The sequence below is a fragment of the Oncorhynchus keta genome, chromosome 35 (genome assembly GCF_023373465.1).
Source record: "Oncorhynchus keta strain PuntledgeMale-10-30-2019 chromosome 35, Oket_V2, whole genome shotgun sequence".
Taxonomy (NCBI): Eukaryota; Metazoa; Chordata; class Actinopteri; order Salmoniformes; family Salmonidae; genus Oncorhynchus; species Oncorhynchus keta.
This window is the reverse complement of record NC_068455.1, coordinates 975,908-983,202: the sequence shown is the minus strand read 5'-3', so window position 1 is coordinate 983,202 and position 7,295 is coordinate 975,908. Positions and strand designations below refer to the sequence as shown.

Genomic DNA, 7,295 nt, shown 5'->3' with positions numbered 1-7,295 from the left:
CACAATAACACATGCACTTTACACACATACACATGGATTTAGTACTGTAGATATGTGGTAGTGGTGGAAGTAGGGGCCTGAGGGCACACAGTGTGTTGTGAAAACTGTGAATGTATTGTAATGTAAAAAAAAAAGATAAACTGCCTTAATTTTGCTGGATCCCAGGAAGAGTAGCTGCTTCCTAGGCAGGAACTACTGGGGATCCGTAATAAATACGAATACAAATACACGTTATACATTATATGCTACACGTCCGTGCCCTCTCTGGGGTATATTAGACCGTTGACGCTGAAGCCGTTGTAGAAGTGGCTGTTGAACTGTCCTGTCTGCCCCCCTCCACTGAAGCTGTTGTAGAAGTGGCTGTTGAACTGTCCTTCCTGCCCCCCTCCGCTGAAGGTATTGCAGAACACTCCTCTGTTGAAGTGAGACAGGTTGTCTGCCGGGTGACCGTGGACCCCGTGGCCTGAATCTGAGACCCCCGGGTAGTCCTGGCCCGGGGCCTGTGTCGGGATGTGGGTGGTGTGGTTGTGGTATGGGCTGCTATGGAGGGCTGTAATGTTCCTATTGGTCAGCTCGTTGACCAACCCCAGAGAGCCAGTCTGTCTGCTGGGGGGACTAGAGGCACCTAGGGACCGGAGCCCAAGGACCCAGAGCCCAGCCCAGCCATACTGCTGAAAAAGTTGTTACAACACGGAGCGCTGGACACCAGGCTTAGGGGGAGGAGCTCCTATGACCCTCACTGACCACCTCCATGTCTGGGGAGGCGGTGCCTAGGAGCTGGGGGCTGTCTAAGGTCTTGATGGGCGGGGCGGTTTGGCCGTCCTCTGTCTTGGTGCTGTTAGTGGAGTCGGAGCGGCGCTTCCTCTTCCTCCTGAAGTTCCCGTTGTCAAACATCTTCTCACAGTTCGGGTCCAACGTCCAGTAGTTCCCTTTACCTGGAACATGAAAAAATATACCTTTTATTTTTCACATCAGTATTATGTATATATAATAATATATAATAATAATAATAATAATATAATATAATAATATAATATAATTGACAGTATATTTATTTTCACATCAGTATTATGTATATATAATATAATTTACAGTATATTTAGTCTATACAGGGCGTCTGTATTCAGAACCCTTCCTTTTGTCCACATTTTGTTACATTACAGCCTTATTCTAAAATGGATTAAATATTTTATTTTTATTTATTTTACCTTTATCTAACTAGGCAAGTCAGTTAAGAACAAATTCTTATTTACAATGACGGCCTACCCCGGCCAAACCTGGACGACGCTGGGCCAATTGTGCGCAACCCTGTGGGACTCCCAATCACGTCCGGATGTGATACAGCTTGGATTCGACTCAGAGACTGTAGTGACACAGTGCCTTAGACCTCTGCACCACTCGGGAGCCCAAAAATAAATTCTCATCAATCTACACACAATATCCCATAACGACAAAGCAAAAACAGGTTTTATACATTTTTGCAAATGTATTAATAATAAAAAACAGAAATTCCTTATCTGCGTAAGTATTCAGACTCTTTGCTATGAGCTCAAGTGCATCCTGTTTCCATCGATCATCCTTGAGATGTTTCTACAACTTGACTGAAGTCCACCTGTGGTAAATTCAATTGATTGGACATGATTTGTAAAGGAACACACCTGTCTATATACGGTCCCACAGTTGACAGTGCATGTCAGAGCAAAAACCATTATTCCTAAATGGAAGAAGTTTGGATCCACCAAGATTCTTATTAGAGCTGGCCGCCTGGCCAGGGGGTCAGAGACAGGATTGTGTCGAGGCACAGAACTGAGGAAGGGTACAAAAACATGTCTGCAGCATTGAAGGTCCCCAAGAACACAATGGCCTCCATCTTTATTAAGTGGAAGAAGTTTGGAACCACCAAGACTCTTAGAGCAGAACCAAACTGAGCAAGAACCTGATGATCACTCTGACAGAGCTCCAGAGTTCCTCTGTGGAGATGGGAGAAACTTCCAGAAGGACAACCATCTCTGCAGCACTCCAAAAATCAGGCCTTTATGGTAGAGTGGCTAGACGGAAGCCACTCCTCAATAAAAGGCACGGCATCCCACTTGGAGTTTGCCAAAAGGCACCTAAAGACTCTCAGACCATGAGAAACAAGATTCTCTGGTCTGATGAAATCAATATTGAACTCTTTGGCCTGAATGCCAAGCGTCACATCTGGAGGTAACCTGGCACCATCCCTAAGGTGAAGCATGGTGCTTCAACAAAGTAAGGGATCTGAATACTTATGTAAATGTCATATTTTTGTTGTTTTATTTTTGTATATATTTCCTAACATTTCTGAAAACCTATTTTTCCTTTGTCATTATGGGGTATTGTGTGTAGATTGATGATGGAAAAAAAAAACTATTGAATCCATTTTAGAATACGAAATGTGGAAACAGTCAAGGGGTCTGAATACTTTCCGAATGCAATGAAGAACCACAGAGTGACATGCTCATCTTGAGAATACCGCTGCTGGGCCAAACAATATCACAGATAAAAGAAATGAGGACTTGGGTAAAGTCTGAAGGTTGTGTTGGGTGCAGGAATACAACACTGACGAGCCTCTCCTTTATATGGAATGTACACATTCACACAATGGGAAAGGAAAGGGGGGTTTCCTAGTCAACGGAATGTCTTCAACTGAAATGTGTCTTCTGCATTTAACCCAACCCCCCTGAATCAGAGAGGTGTGTCTTCTGCATTTAACCCAACCCCCCTGAATCAGAGAGGTGTGTCTTCTGCATTTAACCCAACCCCCCTGAATCAGAGAGGTGTGTCTTCTGCATTTAACCCAACCCCCCTGAATCAGAGAGGTGTGTCTTCTGCATTTAACCCAACCCCCCTGAATCAGAGAGGTGTGTCTTCTGCATTTAACCCAACCCCCCTGAATCAGAGAGGTGTGTCTTCTGCATTTAACCCAACCCCTGAATCAAAGAGGTGTGTCTTCTGCATTTAACCCAACCCCTCTGAATCAGAGAGTGTGTCTTCTGCATTTAACCCAACCCCTGAATCAGAGAGGTGTGTCTTCTGCATTTAACCCAACCCCCTGAATCAGAGAGGTGTGTCTTCTGCATTTAACCCAACCCCCTGAATCAGAGAGGTGTGTCTTCTGCATTTAACCCAACCCCCTGAATCAGAGAGATGTGTCTTCTGCATTTAACCCAACTCCCTGAATCAGAGAGGTGTGTCTTCTGCATTTAACCCAACCCCTGAATCAGAGAGGTGTGTCTTCTGCATTTAACCCAACCCCTGAATCAGAGAGGTGTGTCTTCTGCATTTAACCCAACCCCCAGAATCAGAGAGGTGTGTCTTCTGCATTTAACCCAACCCCTGAATCAGAGAGGTGTGTCTTCTGCATTTAACCCAACCCCTGAATCAGAGAGGTGTGTCTTCTGCATTTAACCCAACCCCCTGAATCAGAGAGGTGCGTGGGGGGCTGCCTTAATCAACATCCACGGTGCCCATGGCAGAACGACAGATGTTTACCTTGTCAGCTCAGGGATTCGATCCAGCAAACTTTCAGTTATTGTCCCAACACTCTAACCACTAAGATACCTGCCCACAATGTAATGTACTAGTATGGTGTACATTATCACATAGAATCTGTGTGCTCTGCTCTGAGCGCTCCAAGGTTAGGATTATCAAACCGTTTATCTATAACCTGCCATGGTAGGAAACTGAATGTCCACATGCGCGTGAAGCCTCTAATAACAAGCTCATCCCTAACGTTTCCTATTTCTAACAAACCATTGGGATTAACCTATAGAATAATATACAGTGTCTTCAGAAAGTATTCATACCCCTTGACTTTTTCCACATGATGTTGTGTTACAAAGTGGGATTAAAATGGATTAAATTGTCTTTTTTTTTTTGTCAATGATCTACACAAAATACTCTGTAATGTCACATTCGAAGAAAAAAACCACTAACATATCTTGATTAGAAAAGTATTCAACCCCCTGAGTCAATAGATGTTGGAATCACCTTTGGCAGCGATTACATCTACCAATAGGTGCCCTACTTTGCGAGGCATTGGAAAACCTCCCTGGTCTTTGTGGTTGAATCTGTTTCAAATTCACTGTTGGACTGAGGGACCTTACAGATAATTGTATGTGTTGGGGTACAGAGATGAGGGACCTTACAGATAATTGCATGTGTGGGGTACAGAGATGAGGGACCTTACAGATAATTGTATGTGTGGGATACAGAGATGAGGGACCTTACAGATAATTGTATGTGTGGGGTACAGAGATGAGGGACCTTATAGATAATTGTATGTGTGGGGTACAGAGATGAGGGACCTTACAGATAATTGTATGTGTGGGGTACAGAGATGAGGGACCTTATAGATAATTGTATGTGTGGGGTACAGAGATGAGGGACCTTACAGATAATTGTATGTGTGGGGTACAGAGATGAGGGACCTTACAGATAATTGTATGTGTGGGGTACAGAGATGAGGGACCTTACAGATAATTGTATGTGTGGGGGTACAGAGATGAGGGACCTTACAGATAATTGTATGTGTGGGGGTACAGAGATGAGGGACCTTACAGATAATTGTATGTGTGGGGTACAGAGATGAGGTAGTCATTAAATCATGTTCAACACTATTATTGCACACAGAGTCCATGCAACTTATGATGCGACTTGTTTAGCACATTTTTACTCCTGATCTTATTTAGACATAACCAAGGGGTTGAATACTTATTGACTTGAGATATTTCAGCATTAATTTTTTTATTAATTTAATTAATTCCACTTTGATATTATGGGGTATTGTGTATAGGCCAGTGACACAACATCTACATTTAATCCATTTTACATTAGGGCTGTAACACAACAACACCTGAACAACATTTGGGGTGTAAATGTAACAGTATAACTTTAGACCGTCCCCTCGCACATATCCGGGCGCGAAGAAGGTGCCCTCTGCACACATCAACAACTGACACCCACGAAGCATCATTACCCATTACCCAGAGCGATGGGTAACGATGCTTCGTGGGTGACTGTTGTTGATGTGTGCAAAGTGTCCCTGGTTCGCGCCCGGATATGGGCGAGGGGACGGTCTAAAGTTATACTGTTACAAGAATACTTTGTGAAGGCTCTGTATATTATAATATATGTATTGCCACATAGTTATACTCCCCATGATAGAGCAGAAGGCCATTTATGCATTATATTAGACTCTTCACATCCTAAATCTATGGAATGTCATATTGTAATGAGACAGGCAGGGAAGGTCTCGAACTCTCGACCTTCAAGCCTGAGGTCCGGCGCGCAAAAGCATGCCGAAGCGGCAGAGTCGATTTCCGCGCTTATACACCCAGGGTCGTTACAATATAATATCAGTCATTGTCCTGCTAATATGACTTTATATATTTGATTTTCACAAAATAAGCACTATAATACGCATTCTAGCCTTCAACGTTGAGGGAACAATTTGAAAGTAGAAAATTAACAATTACCTGGATATGGGATTAGCCTTTATTTCATCTAACTGGTTTTAACTGACATGATAGCCTGCAACCGGCCTACATCGAGTTGTTCAATCGGTCATAGGCCAGCGCTTTTACACGTGTTTGTATAGGATTTCTAATGAACAGCTGAACACCACATAGCCCACCTGAGTCATTACCATATAACATTATATCTACACATGGGGCTAGAACATTTATAGGTTACAAATATATGTTACAATAATATAATATAATTATAATACCTGGGTCATCCTCATCACGGGGGACCTTTTTTAAAACAGTCGTTAAGTGACAGATTATGTCGGATAGAGTTCTGCCACCCCACCTTGCTCTTCTTGTAGAACGGGAAGTTATCAGCGATATACCGGTAGATCTGACTCAGGGTCAACTTCTTATCGTGCACGTTCTGGATCGCCATGGCGATGAGCGCAGAGTAGGAGTAGGGAGGACGGACCAGCTTTAGCAACTCCTCCTGACTGGCGATGGACAGCCAACCCAGGTCTGGACCCCGAACCCAGGGGAGTTGGTGAGGAACTGCCGTTGTGTCCCGTAGGAAGGCGGCATGAAGGATGCGGAGTTGACAGCGGGCCTGTTCAACCAAAGGTATGGGTTGGGGGATGATGTGTAATCTCCGAAACCGTATCCAGACGGCCTCTGTGCGCCCTGGAAGCTCTGCTGGTGGTGATACATGTTTAAATTGTCGCAGTAGACAGCCATCTCCTGCGGCTCCTGGGCGCCCTTGGGCTGGGGTTGGAGAGAGCTGGCGGATGGAGAGGAGGTGTGGTGGACTGAAGGGTCGATGGAGTTCATGCTCCACGCGGGAGGACAACCCCAAGACGCTACAGTAACGGGTTAGAACGGATGAACAAGCAACAGCAGCAACAAGTACCAAATTGTATAACTTCAGACCGACAGTTTCTCATTCAGACAGATCATCTCTAAAAGCCAAAAGACAACCACTAACTGGTTGGGGGTGTGGTCATGGAACTTGAACCGACATGCAGAGGTGAGAAAGAGAAGAACTCCACAGTGACGGTTTCCTTAAAACATAATATCCATGGAAAAATATGACCTGAAAATGATTAAAATCAGCGTCAGTAGAATAGGTCTAATATATAAAATACCTCCTATTATTTTATCCAAAGCCTTAAACCTAAATGTTGTTATAATTAGAAGGCTACTATTATGATATATATATAACAATACAGCTTCCGTCCTCTCCTATACCTGGGTTGGAACCAGGGACCCTCTGAACACATCAACAACAGCCACCCTCGAGGAGTCGTTACCCATCGCGCCACAAAGCCTTGAAGAGCAAAGCGGACCGTCACCGACTGAAACGCTATTAGCACCCAGCTAACTAGCAAGCCATTTCACATCGGTTACATATACATATCATTTTTATAATAATATAAATATGCATTTAAATAGTTTCTAATAATAGACATTCAAAGCAGGTCAATTAACTTGTTTATTGAGACAATAAATGGGAGATTACAGGCTTATACAGATGAATTCAGAAGTTTACATACACTTAGGTTGGAGTCATTAATACTTGTTTTTTCAACCACTCCACAAATTTCTTGTTAACAAACTATAGTTTTGGCAAGTCGGTTAGGACATCTACTTTGTGCATGACACAAGTAATTTGTCAAACAATTGTTTACAGACAGATTATTTCACTGTATCACAATTCCAGTGGGTCAGAAGTTTACATACACAAAGTTGACTGTGCCTTTAAACAGCTTGGAACATTCCAGAAAATATGTCATGGCTTTAGAAGCT

The 7,295-nt window shown here is 43.5% G+C and overlaps 1 pseudogene; it reads right to left on the bottom strand.

Moving 5' to 3' along the window:
- Positions 1-245: 245 nt before the first annotated feature.
- Positions 246-6,320, bottom strand: LOC127915649 (forkhead box protein I1c-like; annotated as a pseudogene).
- Between the last annotated feature and the right edge of the window lie 975 nt (positions 6,321-7,295).